The sequence below is a fragment of the Lynx canadensis genome, chromosome A3 (genome assembly GCF_007474595.2).
Source record: "Lynx canadensis isolate LIC74 chromosome A3, mLynCan4.pri.v2, whole genome shotgun sequence".
Taxonomy (NCBI): domain Eukaryota; kingdom Metazoa; phylum Chordata; class Mammalia; order Carnivora; family Felidae; genus Lynx; species Lynx canadensis.
The window spans coordinates 41,615,272-41,635,202 of record NC_044305.1 but is presented as its reverse complement, the minus strand read 5'-3'; the positions used below and the strand labels follow the sequence as shown (position 1 = coordinate 41,635,202).

Here is a 19,931-nt window from a genome sequence, read left to right as displayed (position 1 = left end):
ATAAATAAATAAATCAATCAATCCCAAAAATGTTACCTAAGCAAAACACATCCCGGACAGATATGCATGTAGGACTTATTTTTTTTTTTAAGTTTACTTATTTATGAGAGATAGAGACAACATGAGTGGGGGAGGGGCAGAGAGCGAGGGAGACCCAGAATCTGAAGCAGGCTCTAGGCTCTGAGCTGTCAGCACAGAGCCCAACGTGGGGCTGGAACTCACAAACCATGAGATCATGACCTGAGCCGAAGTTGGACACTTAACCGACTGAGCAACCCAGGTGCCCTTTCATTTTATTTTTACTTTTTAATTTATTTATTTTGAGAGAGTGAGTGTGAGTGGGGGAGGGGCAGAGAGAGAATCCCAAGCAGGCTCTGTGCTGGTGGCATAGAGCCTGATGCGGGGCTTGATCCCATGAACTGAGAGACCATGACCTGAGCCAAAATCGAGTTGGATGCTCAACCAAGTGAGCTACCTAGGCACGCGCAGGACTTATGTTTTTCAGTGAAGAGAGATTCTATTCTCATTGTTATTGTTTTATTCTTATTCTTATTCTTATGTTACCTTATGACTAATGCACCAACAAACCTTTTAAGAACCTTTTGTTTTGAAATAATTATAGATTCAGAGGATGTTGCATAGAAATCACAGGGAAGTCACAAGCACACTTCATTCTTTATTTCTCCAGTTTTGAAATCTTGCATAACTGTAGTACAATTCCAAGCAATTTTTTTAAAACCTGTGTTTTAAAAAAGGACTTAAAGGAATCAAAATCACTATCTTGAAAAGATATTGGCATCCCCATGTTCACTGCACTATTATTTGCACTAGTCAAGATGTGGAGAAAACCTGTATCCACTGACAGGTTAATGGATAAAAAAGATGTGATGTACATACATCTACATATGGTCCATGTGGAATGGACCTTAAGAGCATTGTGCTTACTGAAGTCAGTCAGAGAAAGTCAATACTGTATGATCTCACTTGTATGTGGAATCTAAAATAAAAACAGAAATGAAAATAAAACAAAACAAAATCGAACTTACAGATACAGTGAGGCAGGGGGTAAGGATGGGTGGGTGAAATGGGTAAACTTGGTCAAAAGGTACAAGTTTCCAGTTAGAAGAGAAGTAAGTCCTGGGGATGTGATGTACAGCATGGTGACTATAGTTAACGATACTGTGTCCTGTGTTACATAATCGCAAACTGCTAAGCTTGTGTGTTCCCATCACAAGAAACAAATTTTGTAGCTGTACAGTGACGGATATTAACTAAACTCATTGAGTTAATCATTTTGCTGTATCTCAAATCATTGCGTTGTATACCTAAAACTAGCACAATGCTTTGTGTCAATTATACCAGTAAAATGAAAAAGAACCTGAAGAGTAGACTGAGTCATACATGGTAAAGAAGACCATCTCCGTTCACTGTGAGGCTGAGGGGCTCATCCTGTAAAAGTCCCTTCCATGGTCTGGGTGCTCCCTTGTACACTTAACTCAGGTGGATATGGAGGGAGGTTCACAGGTGCACCTTGACATGGACCCTGGAAGCACACTTACTTAGCTTCTCCCCACCTCTGTTTTCCTTGGGGCCTCCAAGGGCCTCCCCCAGGACTTGAGAACCATGCGTCAGACTTAGTCTTACCACTTTCCTGCATTCACTGAGTCTGAGATACCCATCTCAGCACTCATTAGCAGTAGGACTTAGGGAATTAACCTTAGGTGAAACACTTGTTTCACCTCTGTGAATAGTATTTACTGGAATGGGAAGTTGAATCTCTGGAGGCTGGTCTAAGATGCATTGGATCGTTCTCCCCTTGCCATCAAACAAACCCTGGAAAACACTCAACAAATCAGAAGCCTAGTGCACGTTTTTCTTTTGCAGTGCATCTAAGGGGCTGTGAACAAGCATGGCCAACAATCCATCCCTACTCCTTAATGTGGTAGAAATTAAATGCTCTTCTTTCCTCCAGCCAAATCAAGCTCCCCATGTGATAGATGGGAATAAAGCCCATGGATGGGCTGGAAGTGTCTGATTTCTGTAACGTCCTGTTACCTTAGCACCTCCCCCAAGTTGTGGAATTTCTTTACTCATCTCCCCTTAGTAAATAAGCAGGGCTAAGAAAGCTAGGGTCATGGCTCAAGTAATTCTCAATGTTTATGGATTTGGTGAAGAATGAATTAAATCAACATTGCATGGCAATTCTTGATTTTTTTTTTATTTATTTGAGAGAGACAGAGAGAGAGAGAGATCGTGGGGGAGGGGCAGAGAAAGAGGGAGAGAAAGAATCCCAAGCAGGTTCCCCACTGTCAGCACAGAGCCCGACATGGGGCTCAGTCTCACTAACTGCGAGATCATGACCTGAGCCAAAATCAAGAGTTGGATGCTCAACTGACTGAGCTGCCCAGCCTTCCCAATTCTTGATTTGTTTTGAATAAAATTAGAAATCGTGAACTGCCCATCTTCACTAGTCAGCTAACCTGGCCAAATCAAGCCTTAAGCCCAGTCTTCTGTGTCTCATCATCTCTTGGTGTCATCTTGGCATTGTTTGGGATGCAGTACAGCCATGATTTGGTTTCTGATGGGTTGTCTCCTTCTTCATCTTCCCACATCTGCTCATGGGTCAGGGTGCAAGGAAAGGAAAAGACTGCAGAGGCACAGAGAGGGAGACCTTGGCGTCACTGCTGTGCTGAAGCATGTGACCATCTCTGGGTAACTGGAATCTCTAGAATATTATACACATGGAGAACTGACTATGCCATACATCTGGGGTCCATTCAAGCTCCATTAATTCCCAGATAAGAAATTTAAAAATGTTTCTGTTTTGCTTTGGCTTAAGTTATCTGATTTGACTGTCCATACAGTTATCAAACTAATCAGACAATTATCTGTGTATTTCAGCACTGCTTAAATGCACAGTGTGCCACTCTCAGATTGCAAAATGAAACTGGGAATTTTTTCCTGACTATCTGACAGTTTTTAAATTACTGTAGAAATGGAGGCATTTTTCATGTAGTTTATTTTACCTGTGTCTACCATGATATTCTAAGATACTTCTGAATCTTCAATCCAGGCAGCCTGCTAGGGTCACAAAAGCACAAAGTTAGACAGGCTGAATAAAATCTAGCTTTGTCCGAATTTATGATTAGCCCGGAGACTTCTCAGGCAGATAACAAGATGCCAAACATTAAAATAAGAAATTTCTCAGACTGAGAAAAAGAAACCTAATGACTGATTTTGTAAACAACACTGAGTTCCATCACTTGGGACTCTTTTATTCCACACACAATGTTGCCTACCTACCATGCTGAACTGTAAACAAATGCTTGTCTTGTAAGGGTAAGATTCTTGGGGCTGCAGCATCCCAATAAGCATGGTTAGTGTGCCTCTGAGAAGTGTGTTCTATCATTCATTTCTGTGGTTTTGGTAGTCTATCATTGCAGGGTATCCTGGACCATTTGTTTCCAATGTATTAAGTACTTATAGACTGATGGACCTCGTTTTAAGCTTCATGGGTTTGGGAGAACATTAAAAAAAATAAAATATACAGTTCTGTCTCCTGAAGTGCCTGTTTATTTAACTTAGCCAAGTTGAACAAATATATCACACTAGAAAGGGAAATTGTCTGTAAAGGCCAGTATGTTGATTTTGGAATGTGTTGTAGAGTTGCTCTCAACATTAGCCTGATAAACATGGCGACCTGCATTGATATTAACCGGTGAAAATGGCCGATGCGAATGAATGACACTGAAGATTTGGACTTGAGCCATCTCGTCTGCTATGTGAGGCGCAACAAAGAAATGGAAGTAAGACTTCTTTCATCTTGGGGAGGATGATCAAGGTCTACGGAGGATAATGGATCCAGTCTTTCTAGATGTCCTGCAGCTAAGTTGACAGTGTGTAGTGGGATGATGGGTTCCTGCTGCCGTTCATTCCCAACCCTTCCTGTTCACAACTGTTTCTCAAAGTCACAGATAAAACAGTCCCCTTTCTTGTTTCCCTTCTGGTACACTATTCCCTCTTAAAGGTGAATAGTATCAAATCTAGAAAGGTAGTTTGTCTCCAGTTCCAGTGCTCTGAAATTTTTTTCCTGGTGTTGTTAAATGTAACTATTATATTTTGGCCAAACAGTATTGCAACTTTTCTTTTTCAGAGCAGTCAGTGTGTTCACGCTGTGCAACAGAAGGAGAAAAACGCTTATTTCCATATTTACTGTGCATGTTACTTCACCCCCAAGTGATTGATCATTTAAAGCAAGATATTTGGCATTCTTCTTGAAAAGCACTAAATTAGTTCTTTTCCCATCCAATTCTGACTTTCAGCATAGAGATGCATATAGTGATGTTAAAAAAATAAATAAGTAAATCTTTGGTTTCTTTAAAGTGATATTATCGAGACATTCATATATAGTACTACTTAGCTATTTCATATGTACAATTTGATGGTATTTATTTATTTATTTAAGTTTATTTATTTATTATGAGAGAGAGATAGTGGGGGAGGGGCAAAGAGCGAGGGAGAGAGAAAGAATACCAAGAAGGCTCTGCACTGCCAGGGCAGAGCCTGATGTGGGGCTTGAACTCATGGACCGTGAGATCATGACCTGAGCCAAAGTTGGATGCTTAATCAACTGAGCCATCTTGGTGTCCTGTTATTTATTTTGATTTTTTTTTTCTTAGAGAGAGAGAGAGAGGGAGAGAGAGTTAGTGGGGGTGGGGTGGGAGAGGGGCAGAGAGAGAGAGAGAATTTCAGGCAGGCTCCATGCTCAGTGCAGAGCTCTATGTGGGGCTCCATCCCACAACTCAGGGATCACAAGCTGAAATCGAGAGTCGGATGCTCAACTGACTGAGACACCCAGGTGCCCCACAGTTTGATGGTTTTTAGTATATTCACAGAGTTGTGCAACCTTAACCACCACTTAATTTTAGAATGTTTTCATCACTCACCATGAAACAGCTTTGTACCCATTAGAAGTCCCTCCCCACTGTACCTGCCCCCAAGCCCCTGACAACCACGAATCTACCTTCTGGGTCTATAGATTTGGCTATTCAGTGCCTTTGTTATAAATGGGCTCATATATATGATCTTTTGTGACGGGCTTCTTTTCCTTAGCATAATATTTTTAAGGTTCATCCAGATTGTAGCATGTATTAGTATCATATTTCTCTTTATTGCTGAGTAGTATTCCATTGTATGGACATACCACATTTTGTTTATCCTTCCATTATTTATGGACATTTGAGTGGTTTCCATTTTGGGGGCTATAATGAATAATGCTGATAGGGATGCTTATGTATATATGTTTGGCTGAACATATATTTTCTTCTCTCTTGAATTTATAACTGGGAGTAGAATTGCTGGGTCATATGGTAACTCTACATGTAACATTTTAAAGAACTGCCAAACAGTTTTCCAGAGTGGCTAGACAATTCAACATTCTCACCATCGGAGGGTCTCAATTTTTTCACATCTTTGCCGACACTTGTTATTCTGAGTCTTTTTTGATTATAACTATTCCAGTGGATGTGAAGTACTATCTCATTGTGGTTTTGATTTTCATTTTTCTGGTGACTACTAATGCTGAGTACCTTCTCATGTCTTTATTGGACATTTGTATATGTTTGTTAGGGAAATGACTATTCAGATCTTTGTCCATTTTTTAATTAGGTTGTCTTTTATTGCTGAATTTGTTGTTTGATTCCCTTTACAAACATATGATTCAGAAATACTTGAAAATATTTCCCCCCCTTGTGTGGGTTGTCTTTTCATTTTCTTATTGGTTTCCTTTGAAGAATAAACACTTTTTATTTTTTTAAAAGAAACTGTTTTTTTTTTTTTTAACATTTATTTTTAGGAGAGCACAAGGCGGGGAGGGACAGAGACAGGGGAACAGGCTGACAGCAGTGAGCCCGATGTGGGGCTCAAACTCATGAACCAGGAGATCGTGACCTGAGCTGAAGTTGGGCACTCAACTGACTGAGCCACCTAGGTGCCTCTAAACATTTTTGATTTTGATAAAACCATTTTGATATCCATGTTTTACTTTGGCACTTTTGTTTTTGGTATCATATTTAAAAAACTATTGCTTAACCCAAGATCACAAGATTTCTTCCTATGTTTTCTTCTAAGAATCTTTTTTTTTTTAAGAGAGAGAATGTGAACAAGAGAGGAAGGCTCCATGGAGCCAGATGTGGGGCTCAACATGGGGCTCAACACGGGGTTCTATCCCACGACCCTTGGATCATGACCTGAGCCAAAATCGAGTCAGATGCTCAAGTGACTGAGCCACCTAGGCATCCCTTCTAAGAATCTTATAATTTTTAGCCCTAACATTTAGGTCTAAGATTCATTTTGAGTTAATTTTTGCGCATGGAGTAAGGAAGGAGTCCAACTTCATTCTTTTGAATGTGGAAATCCAGCTGTCCCAGTGCCATTTGGTGAAAAGCCTGTTCTTTCCCCAACTAAATTATCTTGGCACTCTTGTCAAAAATCAATTGACTATAAATATAAAGGCTTATTTCTAGATTCTCATATTCTGTTGATTAAATGCCTGTCCTTATCTGGTAGCACCTTGACTTAATTATTGTAGCCTTGCAGTAAGTTTTTAAATGGGAGAGTATGAATCTTCTCTTTTGTATCTCTTTTTTCAAGATTGTTTTGGCTATTGTGGGTCCTTTGAATTTTCATATGAGGTCTAACATCCCTTGGGCTGCATCTGCAAGAAAGTCAGGTGGGATTTTGATAGGGATTGTGTTGAATTTGAAGGTTAACTTGGAGAGTATTGCCATCTTAACAATAGCATGTCTTTCTATACATTTATTCCTAAGTATTTTATTCTTTTTGATGCTAGTGTAAATTTCTCAAATTCATTTCTGGATTCTTCCCTGCTAGTGTGCTTGACACACAATTGGTTTTTGTCATTAATCTTGTATCCTGCAATCTTGCTCAACTTGATCTTCTGTACATAAGATCATTTCCTCTAGAAATAGAGATAGTTTAGTAATTATTTTCTAGCCTGACTACCTTGTATTTCTTTTTTTCTTCTTTATCTCATTCCATCCCCTCTCTTTTTTCCCTAACTGCCCTGGCTAGAACCTCCAGTACTATGTTGACTAAAGTAGTGACAGCAGACTTGTCTTGTTCCTGATCTTAGGGGGAAAACATCCGACCCTTCACTATTAAGTGGGAAGAAGGGTCTCATGTTTATTATGCAGAACTGCTGGAACAGTTCTATATAGACATATACAAACATATATATACAGATATATATAGTCTATATATAGTTCTATATAGACATATACATATAGATACCACGATGTAAGGCAAAACGGTCAGCTCAGGTGTTGATCACTGGACCTTCTTTTGCTTTTTTGTCCCTTTTTTTATTTTATGTTTGGTCCCAGCTAAGGAGACCTGAGATACCATATTAATTTTTCCTTGTCATCTTCAGCATGCTATGATCAGCAGTCTCCTCTTTTGTTTTTTTTTCCCTCTTTATTCCTAGTTCTCATATCCATTCCCCTTCCCCCTCCTAAGCACCCATCCTAGTGTGCTGATAGGCATCCCCAGCACGCATGTATTCTTTAAAAATTCTTACTGTTTTGTGTCTGAGCTTTTAGTGTACGTAAATGGTATTAAAGGTGCTATGACGTCTGTTTCCTGATTTTTTTGTCTTGACGTTTCGTTCCAGGTTGGCGTTGAACGTACCTTCAATCTGTTGCTTCTGACTGCTTCATTGCACTCCGCTCCTGTTGTTGATCTTGCCCCATTGTGGTGGACCCCAAACTGCCATTCCCCACCCCCAGTACCACAGACAATGCTATGATGAAGGTCTTCATTCACATTTTCTTACATGCCTGCCCAAGGTATTCAAGTAAGGGATTTTGCCTTCTTTGGCTTCAACATGTTTAACGTAGTGAAACAACATCAGTTTATTTTTCAGAATGGCTGAGTTGACATTTCCAATGGCAGTATGAGTGGGAAGTTCTTGGTCTGCTCACAAACACTTGTGCTTTTTTTTTTTTTTTTTTATCTTTTTAAGTTGCTATCCTAAGGAGCGCAAGGTGGGTTCGTTGTTTTGATTGTAACTTCTCTGATTTTTAGTGAGACTGAGGATTTTTCATGTACTTCTTTTCATTTTTTCATTTTCTATCTGCAAACTGCTTATCTATATTCTCTACCCACTTTTCTCTTTGGTTTCTTCATTTTCCCTATTAATTTACAGGAGTTATTTGTATGTTTTAAACACTGATCCTAATCCCTTTCAGGTAGTACAAGTATTTCCTCCCAGGTGGCCATCTATTTGTTTATTTTTTATTGATATTATTACTAATGAATATATTTGGGGAGCTAATAGATTAAATAAATTTGAATATATTTATTGATATTATTACTAATGAATATATTTGGGGAGCTAATAGATTAAAATGATGACAATGGTCTAAGTTTGTTGTAAGTTGAGAATATATATGAAAAATTTTAAACATATGAGAGATTGGAGTGTCCATCTTCATAGATCTAAAAGAAGTCCAGTCACCAGCAACAAGATTGATGGTGGTGGCTGGTATCTTGTAAAACATATATACACAGCACCCAACACACGCGCACACACACACACACACACACACACACACACACACTAGTCCCTCTTTAACTCACTAGTTTCTTGGTTCCATACTCATTGACCTCTTCTCATTGGTTTTCTTTCTGTTTACCTTCTCTTCCCTTTATCCTGAAGCAACTTTCTAAACGAACTGTGATCACTACATTTAAAAACATCAGTAGGACAACTATTAGGGTGACAATTGTCAAAAAAACCAGGAACGAACAAATGTTGGCAAGGATGTAGAGAAGTTGGAACCCTTGTGCATCATAAAATTGTACAATGTAAATGGTGTAACCTTTGTGGAAAACAGTATTGAAGTTCTTCAAAAAATTAAATATGGAATACCATTTGACCCAGCAATCCCACTTTGGGGTACATACCAAAATACCAAAAGAATTAAAGGCTGGAATTTGAATAGATATTTATACACCCACATTGAAATAATCTGGGCACAAAAGGACAAATACTGTATGATTCCACTTCTATGAGGTTCCTAGAGTTGTCAAGTTCACAGATACAAAAAGTAGAATGGTTGTTACCAAGGGCTGGGGGAAGGGAGGAATAGGGAGTTATAGTCCATGGACATAGAATTTCAGTTTGGGAAGATTGAAAAGTTCTGGAGATGGATGGGGGGGACGGCTGCACAATAAAGTGAATGTACTTAATACCACAGAAATGTAGGTTTTAAAATGTTTAAAATGGTAGGGATGCCTGGCTGGCTCAGTAGTGGAGCATGTGACAATTGATCTTGGGGTCGTGAGTTTGAGCCCCATGTTGGGTGTAGAGATTATTTAAAAATAAAATCTTAAAAATTTTTTTTAAATGTTTATTTATTTTGAGAGTGAGAGAGAGAGAGAGAGAGAGAGCATGCATGCATGGGGGCAGAGAGAGAGGGAGAGAGAGAATCCCAAGCAGGCTCTGTGCTGTCAGTGCAGAGCCTGATGAGGGGCTTGAACTCATGAACCGTGAGATCATGACCTGAGCTGAAATCAAGAGTCGGATGCTTAACTGACTGAGCCACCCAGACGCCCCCTCAAAACACCCTAACAGATTGGTTGACAGCTGGATACATGTGCTGCACCCACCTATGGAGATGAATTAGGGATATTTTGATTCTGGGAGAAGTAACAGGCCACGGGACCTTCTACTCCTTGTGTGGAGGTGTGCAGGGCTGGGTTGAAGCCTACAGCTTGGAGGGCCCCCAGGATGGAAAAACTCTTTAAAGTGTAGAGATTGCCACCTGATACCTGGAACTTCGACAGAAGGTCTGGTGACGGGCTGGCGTTGGATAAAGCAGTGTCAGGGGCCAGGACATCAATGGCATGGCTTCCTAGGTTGGCCAGAGGTAAAAGTGTGCGGGCAAGAGTACTGATAGCCCTTCTGATAGTCTTGCTGCGGCCTGGCCACATGAGTCCACTGAGCTAGGCATGTTTCAGAGACAGATAAGAAATGTACCAGGGAACCCTATGTCCTTCAACATCAAGTGTATCCTTAACCTGCATAAGCAACCGCTTGCCCCCATCACGTCCATGTGTCTGAGTGTCTCATTCTTGCTCACCCAAGAGTGACTGAAGGGCTGAGGGGTCTCCATCTCTCCTAGACGGTTACCTGCAGACTCCCCAGTGTGCCTGGCCCCGTGCTGCCCGAGGGCTCTCCGCAGAGAATGTATGACCACCGCACCGTCTTTTTCAAAAGGCAAAATACCCGGGGATAAGGTAGGCCCCGGAAAGTCATTTCCCCTGAAAAGAGTTCAAGGAGATTGGAGGCTGACTGTGGTGATGAACTGATCTATAATTGTGACAGGCTGATATTGTTCCTCCGTGCTGCAACAGACTTCAAGCGCCAAAGAGCTCGGGAAACAATGTCTTTAAAAAAGATGAAGCACAGATAATGGTTTTATTTTGTCTGAACCAAATAGGAAATCACATCCCAAACCCTTTCAATCACCCTGCGATGTCATTACCCCACTCCATCAACACCGCTCATAACCCCTGACAGTGACAAGAAGACCTCCATGATGGCATTTATCTCAGGGAAATGGATGTATTAGCTATTTGCGTGACCTCGGAAAGGCAACATTTGCAAGCTGAGAGGCATTCCACAGAAGCCATCCCTTTTGGTGGGAGTGAAGTCGAAACGTTGTTGCTGGAATTAGATCTCCTCTTGAAAATAGCTGTAGGAGAGAAAATGCCAAGCACCCCCGCCCCCTTGCCCTCTGTCTCACACTCTCTCCTCCATTCCAGTCAGCCTGGTCCCACGTGGTCCACAATAAATGCTGTTCTCTATAATCAGCAATGAAAGAAATGGGGAACTGTGTTCTCCACTCTGGAATGTCACTGGTGCCTGATACCTGGCTATCCTGCTCTCCTCCTGCCCCTTCCCTGCATCACCTGGGGTTGAGAAACCCCCTGAGAAGGCTTGTGTGTACCTCTGTGGGTAGATGACCTATCAGAAAAACTCTCCTTTTGCTTTTCTCGTTCCTCTCCTGACTCTTTGACTTATTTTTTAAATTAAAAGTCAAGCACACCCCCACACCCAACATGAGGAATGTGAAGTGGTAAAACTTTGCAATGCCAAACTTTGCTTTCCTTCTGTACAAAGAGGCAGTATCTAGGGGCACCTGGGCGGCTCAGTCAGTTGTGTCCAACTCTTAATTTTGGCTCAGGTCATGATCTCATGGTCTGTGGGATCGAGCCCCAAGTTGGGCTCTGTGCTGACAGCGTGGAGCCTGCTTGGGATTCTCTCTCTCCCTCTTTCTCTCTCAAAATAAATAAATAAACTTAAAAAAAAAAGAGGCAGCCTCTCTAAGGGGGTTTCCAGGTCTAGAGTTTGGGGACTAGGATACTGAATGCTTCTCTTGCTCTCAAAGAAGAGGTGGGAAAGCAAATAGATGCACAGATACATGATAGAAAATAGTTGATGAGGACCTAGGAGCTATAGACACTCAAATAAATGGTGACTATATTATATAGGCATCATACATGTATTATGTCCATGTGTATACACATGTATGTATGCATAATTCTTTTATGTAAGCACATACATACAAACAGGTACAGAGATATAGATATAGGTATAGCTATAGATATAACTGAAGCCTGAAAAATCTTATGAGGGAGGTAATATTTCTTTTTTACAGAGGAGCACTTTCAAATTTTATGAGTTCAAGCTATTTGCCCCCAAACACCCCAAACTGAGGTTCCAACTCCGATGGCCTGGGCCCAATGGACATGTTTTCTTCTTCTGGTGATGACATCACAGTTGGCCTTTTTTTGGGAACCAGTTTTCTCCTAGGTCGTGCAGCCTTCTAGCAAATGTCAAAGGACCATGCTCTTCTCTGTCCAAAGAGCAAGCAGGTGATCCAAGTCAGGTTAAGTAGACTCTCTCCGATGACTCTGGAGGCTGAAGGGAAAAGATGCATAATGACGGTGGGGGCTGATTCATCCCCATGGTTGTTGCCTAGAGAGACTGTCCCATTTGTTTCTGAGTTCCCAAACCTCACGGCTACTGTGAGCCATGTCTTTTCTGAGGGTTGTTCCTTCAGGCTGTCCCTCCATGCTGTGAGCTTCCCCCGTATCCTCCTAACAAATCCCCTTCTGTGTAGGTAGGTGTGGTGGGTGTGGGAGTGTGCCCCCACTAGGCCTGGGGGGCTTCTTCCCCTGCTGTCACTGTGCTGGACACTGATGGCTCGCAGCTGAGGCCCTCCTAGCCCTCAGCCACCCAGAGCTTCCTTGCCCAAGTTTAGACCCTCTTCTAGGAGACAGTCTGCTGGGGTACAAAGGCCCAGTGTCCTTGCCTCATTCTGGACAAGCCCAAAAGCTATCCCAGGTCCAGGGCTCCCCTTAGGATCAACTTGAGGCCTCTGTTGAAATTACATCATGGTTCAATTTCTTCTTCCTGCTTCCTTTACTCCTTCTACACCTTGTAGCTTCTGTGAACCCTGCCCAGTACTGCTGCTGTCGGCAGATTTCTTTTTCTTTTTCTTTTTTTAATTAAAAAAAAAATGTTTATTTTTGAGAGAGAGACAGACAGACAGAGTGCAGGCGGTGGAAGGGCAGAGAGAGGGAAACACAGAATTTGAAGCAGGCTCCAGGCTCTGACTGTCAACACAGAGCCCAAAGTGGGGCTCCAACACAACAGTGAGATCATGACCGGAGCTGAGGTCAGGCACTTAACCGACTGAGCCACCACTATTTGTAGATTTCCACCAAAGTCCGGGGAACGTGACCTGACGGATCTGGCTAAACTTCTAAGACTTGCACCGAAGACCCCAAGTTGATTCAGCCTGCTCTGTGCACCCCTGTATGTGCTTGCTGGGACTCTCAAACAAGGTACCCCAGATTGAATGGCTGGAACAACAGAAATTTTTTTTCTCACAGTTCTAAAGGCTAAAAGTCTGAGATCAAAATGCTGTCAGGGTTGGTTTCTACAGAGGTGTCTCCCGTCAGCTTGTAGATGGCTGTCTTCTCCCTGTGTCTCCAGATCTTCCCTCTATCTACCTCCTACTTCCTTGTCTTATAAGGACACCAGTCATTGGATTAGAGCCCACCCTAATGACCTCATTTTAATGTAATTACCTCTTTTTAATTTAAAAAAAAAATTTTTTTTTCAACGTTTTTTTTAATTTATTTTTGGGGCAGAGAGAGACAGAGCATGAACAGGGGAGGGGCAGAGAGAGAGGGAGACACAGAATCGGAAACAGGCTCCAGGCTCTGAGCCATCAGCCCAGAGCCCGACGCGGGGCTCGAACTCACGGACCGCGAGATCGTGACCTGGCTGAAGTCGGACGCTTTAACCGACTGCGCCACCCAGGCGCCCCGACCTCTTTTTTATTTTTTTAATGTCTGTTTATTTTTGAGAGAAAGAGAGCAAGCAGGGGAGGTGCAGAGCATGAGGGAGACAGAGAACCCGAAGCAGGCTCTGTGCTGTCAGTGCAAAGCCCAAAGCCCAATGTGGGGCTCAAACCAATGAACCGATGAACCCTGAGATCACGACCTGATCCCAAGTCAGACGCTCGACTGACTGAGCCACCCTAACAGAATTACCTCTTTTAAGGCCCTGTCTCTAAATACAGTCACTTTCTGAGGTACTGGCAGTTAGGACCTTAACATACGAGTTTGGAGGGGACACAAGTGAGCCCTTAACAGCCTCCAAAGCCTGAGCTCCTCCCAAAAGTCTCTGCGGGTTAGAATTACATGGTTTGCTAGCTAGCCTGTGAGCAGGGCAGTCTGAATGTTTGCGTCTCTCAGTGCTTAGCCCTCCTCGTTGGCAAATTGGATCCGACGGCAATCTGTAACCCCGAAAGGTAATGAATAATATTGATGGCAGTGCAGGATATATCAAATAGAAAGTGGAATTAAGATGTACTGATTTTAAGTGAAGGAGAACTGCTTGGTGCTTCCCTTTAAAGGCAGCCAAGCTACCAAATCAGTGGGGGAAGATGGATGGGTCAGTGGGGCCAGGATAACCAGAAGTCTTGTTAAAATAAATCAAGTTGGAGCCCCTTTGTGATTATTATTACTCTGGAAAAGAAAACTATGGAAGAATTTATTTTGTAATTTTGGCACAGGGAATGTCTTCTGAGAAAGTCACAATACCCAGAAGCAATTTGTTAAAAGGGATACATGCAACTACATTAGAACAATCACCATTGGGGGCGGCTGGGTGGCTCAGTCGGTTGAATGTCCGACTTCGGCTCAGGTCATGATCTCACGGTCCGTGGGTTCGAGCCCCGCGTCGGGCTCTGTGCTGACCGCTCAGAGCCTGGAGCCTGCTTCGGATTCTGTGTCTCCCTCTCTCTCTGCCCCTCCCCTATTTGTCTCTGTCTGTCTGTCTCTCTCAAAAGTAAATAAACATTAATAAAATTTAACAAAAAGAAAAAAGAAAAATCACCATTGAAATCCTGAGTGACCTACAGCTAATGGACACAAGGGGGGGGGGGCTCGAGGCACTGAACACTTTGAATATTTCACCCCCCCCCCACCGCCTCCACCCCCTCCCACCATCCCTCTGGCTGAACATCCATTATCTACAAATGTGGAAGTGCTTGACATCACAGAGGACACTGCATTCTTGCTTCCAGGAGGGCATTCTCCGTGTCGCCAGCCCATGCCTAGAGATGTTGCATCACTACCCCATTCTTTTTTTAATTAAAAAAATTATTTTTAATGTTTACTCATTTTTTGAAAGAGAGAGAGAGAGAGACACAGAACACAAGTGGGGGAGGGGCAGAGAGAGAGGGAGACACAGAATCCAAAGCAGACTCCAGGCTCCCAGCTGTCAGTACAGAGCCCGATGCAGGGCTCGAACTCACAAACCACAAGATCGTGACCTGAGCCAAAGTTGGACGCTTAACCGACTGAGCCACCCGGAGCCCCCATCAATACCCCATTCGGTCGTCGGTGGGCACAGGTGGGTTCTAGCCCGTGGAGACCGACTATGTATGCCTCTCGGTCAAGGCCCTGCTGGCTGATGCATCTGCATTTGTGGCCACTGCTGCACCTGCTACGGTTGAAGCAAAGGGGAAGTCAGAGGAGTCTCATGAGAATGTGGGACTTGTCTCTTTGACAGCAACCAACTCAGCCAAGCGTTGCTTGTGGAACAAGGAAACAAAGGCTTACTTCTCTTTAAAAGAAAAAGAAAAAAAAATTTAAAAATCTGCATGGGAACAAAAGCACAACAAATCAAGCCAAAACTGTTGGGGGAAAATGTTTAAATAATATTGCTGAAAATGCTGATTTCCCCAATTTATAAAGAATTTCTATAGAGTAATAAGGAAATAATACAATCTACTGGGCAAATGATGGAAATAGTTCGGAGATAAGGAAATACAAATAGCTTCTAGACATTTGAAAAACTACTGACTGGCACTAAAAATAAGAGAAAGTCCTATTAAATCCAATTAAGACAATTTGAGAAGCTGTATTTTATTTTATTTATTTTTTAAGTTTATTTATTTCGAGAGAAAGAGTGACAGAGCAAGAGCTGGGGAGGGGTAGAGAGAGAGGGAGAGAGAGAGGGAATCTCAAGCAGGTTCATGCTGTCAGAGCAGAGCTCAAAGTGGGGCTCCATCCCATGAACCATGAGATCATGACCTGAGCCAAAATCAAGACTTGGATACTTAACTGAATGAGCCACTGAGGCACCCTGGATACTGTACTTTAGCTATTATGATGGTAAAAGACAAAAAATAAAAATAAAAAAAATATAAGCACACTCAGGACTATTGAGGGTGTGGGGAAATAGTCACACTCATGTCAGTGCAGGGATTAATTGTTGCTTTGTCAGGGACGGCAATTGGGAATACTCACGAAAATAAAAATGCACACAACCTGTGGCCCATCTCACAGAGCATGAAACTGAATGTTCACAGAGATCTCTGGTTTAGCAGTGAAAGAGCGAAAGAGCTGACAATCCTGGGACAGAATGGATATCATTGTACCCCAATACTCACTCTTCCCTCCTTGTTTCTTAATAGATCCCCAAGTTTTCAACACCATCCCTAGATCGTGACTACATTTCCCATCCTCCCTTGCAGCCAGGTGTAGCTTTGTGACTAGGTTTTGGAAAATGGATATAACTGAAGGGATTCTGTAAGCTGGGAAGTGTCTTTCTTGAGGGGGAACACATAGATCTTTCCTCCGGCTGGGAATGCAGACATGAAGGCTGGAGCTTCAGCAGCTACCTTCGAACACAAAGAGAAAGATCTTAAGTCTTTGAGGCTGTAGCTACCAATACCAGCCCTGAGACATCGAACTCTGCTCATTTTTTTTTTTTCATGATATAAATGTCTATCTTGGTTGGGCTAAGTCATTATTTTACATACTTTAAAAAGGATTTTGGTAAGATGAATCATAGTACATATGCAATATTACATACCAACCAACTCTTTAAAGGAAAGAGGCATATCTACTAATGTACAGTCAGTAGTATATACAAGTATAGAGAGATGAAATGCTCTACAACACACGCGCACACACACGTACATGAAAAAAGCAAGGTGCAAAAAGGTGTTACAATGTGTTGCTATTTCTACAAAGAATAAAAGTATCTAGATTGTATGTTTGTCTATGTATAGATTATCTCTTTCTGGAAGGGCACCAGACACTGGTGACCATAGTTGCCTCTAAGCAATGGAACCAGAGGAGTGGTAAAGGAAAGGAAGAGACTTCTACCTCTGTGCCCTTTTGTATCTTTTGGATTCATCTTTTGTGCATGTATTATCTATTTAAAATAAATAATAAACTTCAGAAAAATGGAAAGATGCAGCTGGGGTTGTCTGCTGAATTCCTCTGGGGCTGAGGCAGAAAAATCGAAATGGCCGGGGGAGGGGGAGAGGAAGAACAGAAGGAATGCATGGAAGGCGGTACATGCATGAGGGTCTAATTGCTTACAGCACACCATTAGAACCAGCAGATGGGGCAGACAGATGCAAATGAATAAAGCATTAGCAGGGAGATCCACAGAGAAGCAACAGGCCAGGGAGGAATTTGTGTGACAAATCTGAGCAGACCGGGTTCTGACTATGTGTGTTTTCTGCCCACGTCAGAGAAATCAGCAATAGTTACTTCTGGAGAACAGCAATGTATGGCTCTGTGCAGATCGAGGGCAGAGCAGGAAAGTGATTGAATTATCCATCAATCCCCCGAGTGTGACAATTTGTTTACTGCAACAAAACATTTTTTCTCTTTCCTCCAGCTTAGAGTGTTTTTGATAGATATGTTTTTGAAAGTAGACGCTGGAGGGATGTTTCATTTTCTGGGTACCGAAAACACACCTGAACAAGGTGATTAGAGGTAGGCTGTTGAGTGTTTCAGAGACGCTGGAATGAAGTGAGGATCCTTACCCTTTAGACATACCCTGTAGGACCGCTGCCGGGAAGACACAGGACTCTTGTGTTTAACAAGTGTGCTAAGGAAATTGGCATGAATGCTGCTTGAGATATAGACAACTAAGCAAAATTGGACAGCTCGGGTAAAAGTAACTCCAGTCAGGATCGTTAGTACAAACTGCCTAATTAGTATGCAGCCAAGTGGCTCTCATGTAATATTAGATGTTTACGATTGATTTTAAGTCTTTTCTGAAGATAGCAATGAATTCTATGAACATGTTTGCTCAGCTTCAAAAATCGGTGTCAGTCACCTAGTGAAATGACTTGAAAGAAAACACAACAACTGGCAATGCCAAGTTCTGGTGACAATATGGCACACCCAGACGTATCATACACTGCTGGTAGGAAGGTGAAGTCATACAAATACTCTGGAGAGTGGTTTGGCTTTTTTTGAAAAACAAAAAACAAAAAACTGAAGTTTAACATACACTTAGCATCGAGCAAGAAATCCACTTCCTGGGTTTGAACCCCAAAGAAATGAAAACTTAGATTCACACAAAACCCTGTATATGGATGTTGATAGTGGCTTATTCATAATTGTTAGAAACTGGAAACAACCCAAATGTCCTTTAACCTCTGAATGGATATACAGATTGTCGTATAATTAAGTACTGCTCAGGAATGAAAAGGAAGGAACTACTGAAACACTCAGCCACATGGCTGAATCTCAAATGTATTTGCTGAGTGAAAGAAGTCATACTCAAAAGACCACATACTGCATGATTCCATTTATACGACATTCTAGAAAAGATAAACTGTAAGGACAAAAGACAGATTAGTGGTTGCCAGGGGGTAGAGATGCAGGGAGGGACACAGGGGGATTTGGGGGGAAAGGTCACAGTTCTACATTTTGATTGTATTGGTGGCCACACATCTGTATGCATTTCTCAAAACTCATAGAACTGCCTATTACAAATGGTGAATAATGCTGTATGAAATGTATGTATAAAAATGATATCTTGAGGTACCTCAGGGTACCTGGGTGGCTCAGTCAGTTAAGCATCCGACTCTTGATCTCAGCTCAGGGCTTTATTTCAGAGTGGTGAGCTCCAGCTCCACACTGGGCTCCACACTGGGTGTAGGGCCTACTTAGAAAACAAACAAACAGGGGCGCCTGGGTGGCGCAGTCGGTTAAGCGTCCGACCTCAGCCAGGTCACGATCTCGCGGTCCGGGAGTTCGAGCCCCGCGTCAGGCTCTGGACTGATGGCTCAGAGCCTGGAGCCTGTTTCCGATTCTGTGTCTCCCTCTCTCTCTGCCCCTCCCCCGTTCATGCTCTGTCTCGCTCTGTCCCAAAAAATAAATAAAAAACGTTGAAAAAAAAAATTTTAAAAAAAGAAAACAAACAAACAAACAAAACCCCCAGAAGATGCTACCTCAACAAATCTGCCTTTAAAATAAAAAGTCTGGGACATCTGGGTAGCTCAGTCAGTTGAATGTCTGGTGAAGAGCTGTGGAACCAATGATGGCTGTCTCAAGAGAAGATTCTCAAAGAGCCGGTGCCCACATAACTGTGAAAAAGATTTTTGTGGATGGCGTTGAAGAAGACACTGAAGAACATCATCTAAGAAGTTACAGTGGACAGTATGGGAAAAGTGAAGTGATTGAAATCATGACTGACCCAGGCGGTGGCAAAAAGAACAGCGTTGCTTTTGTGACATCTGATGACAAGATGGTCATTCAAGAACGCCATACTGGGACTGGCCATGATTGTGAAGTAAGGAGAGCTCTAGCTAAGCAAGAGATAGCTAGTGCTTCATCCAGCCAAAGAGGTTAAAGTTGCGGAGGAAACCTCACTGGGGGAGATGGCTTTGGTGGCAGTCAAGGTGGTGGTGGATATGGTGGCAATGGGAATGGCTATAACAGATTTGGTAATGACGGAAGTAACTCTGGAGGTGGCAGAAGCTATAATGATTTTGACAGTTGCAACAACCAATCTTCAGATTTGGGGGTCCATCCAGGGAGGAAATTTTGGAGGCAGAAGCCCTGGCCCCTGTGGCGGTGGAGGCCAATACTTTGCCAAACCACGAAACCAGAGTGGCCATGGTGGTTCCAGCAGCAGCAGTAGCTATGGCAGTGGTAGGAGGTTTTAATTACTGCCAGGAAACAAAGCTCAGCTGGAGAAGGGAGCCAGAGAAGTGAAAGGGAAGCTACAGGTTACAGCAGTTGTGAACTCTGTCAAGCACAGTGGTGGCAGGGCCCAGCTGCTACAAAGAAGACACATTTTAGACAATACTCATGTGTATGGGCAAAAAATCAAGGGCCTTGTGACTAATTGTATAACAGGTTATCTTAGTTTCTGTTCTGTAGAAAGTGTAAAGCATTCCAAAAACGGGTTTTAAGGTAGATTTTCTTTTGGCACCCATGCTGTTCATTGCTAAATGTAATAGTCTGCTCATGATGTTGAAGAAACATGTCTTTTTTTTATTAAAAAACTA

The 19,931-nt window shown here is 42.4% G+C and overlaps 1 pseudogene; it reads left to right on the top strand.

The window, feature by feature from the left end:
• The first annotated feature begins 16,263 nt into the window (after positions 1-16,263).
• On the top strand, positions 16,264-19,586 carry LOC115511205 (annotated as a pseudogene).
• The last annotated feature ends 345 nt before the right edge of the window (positions 19,587-19,931 follow it).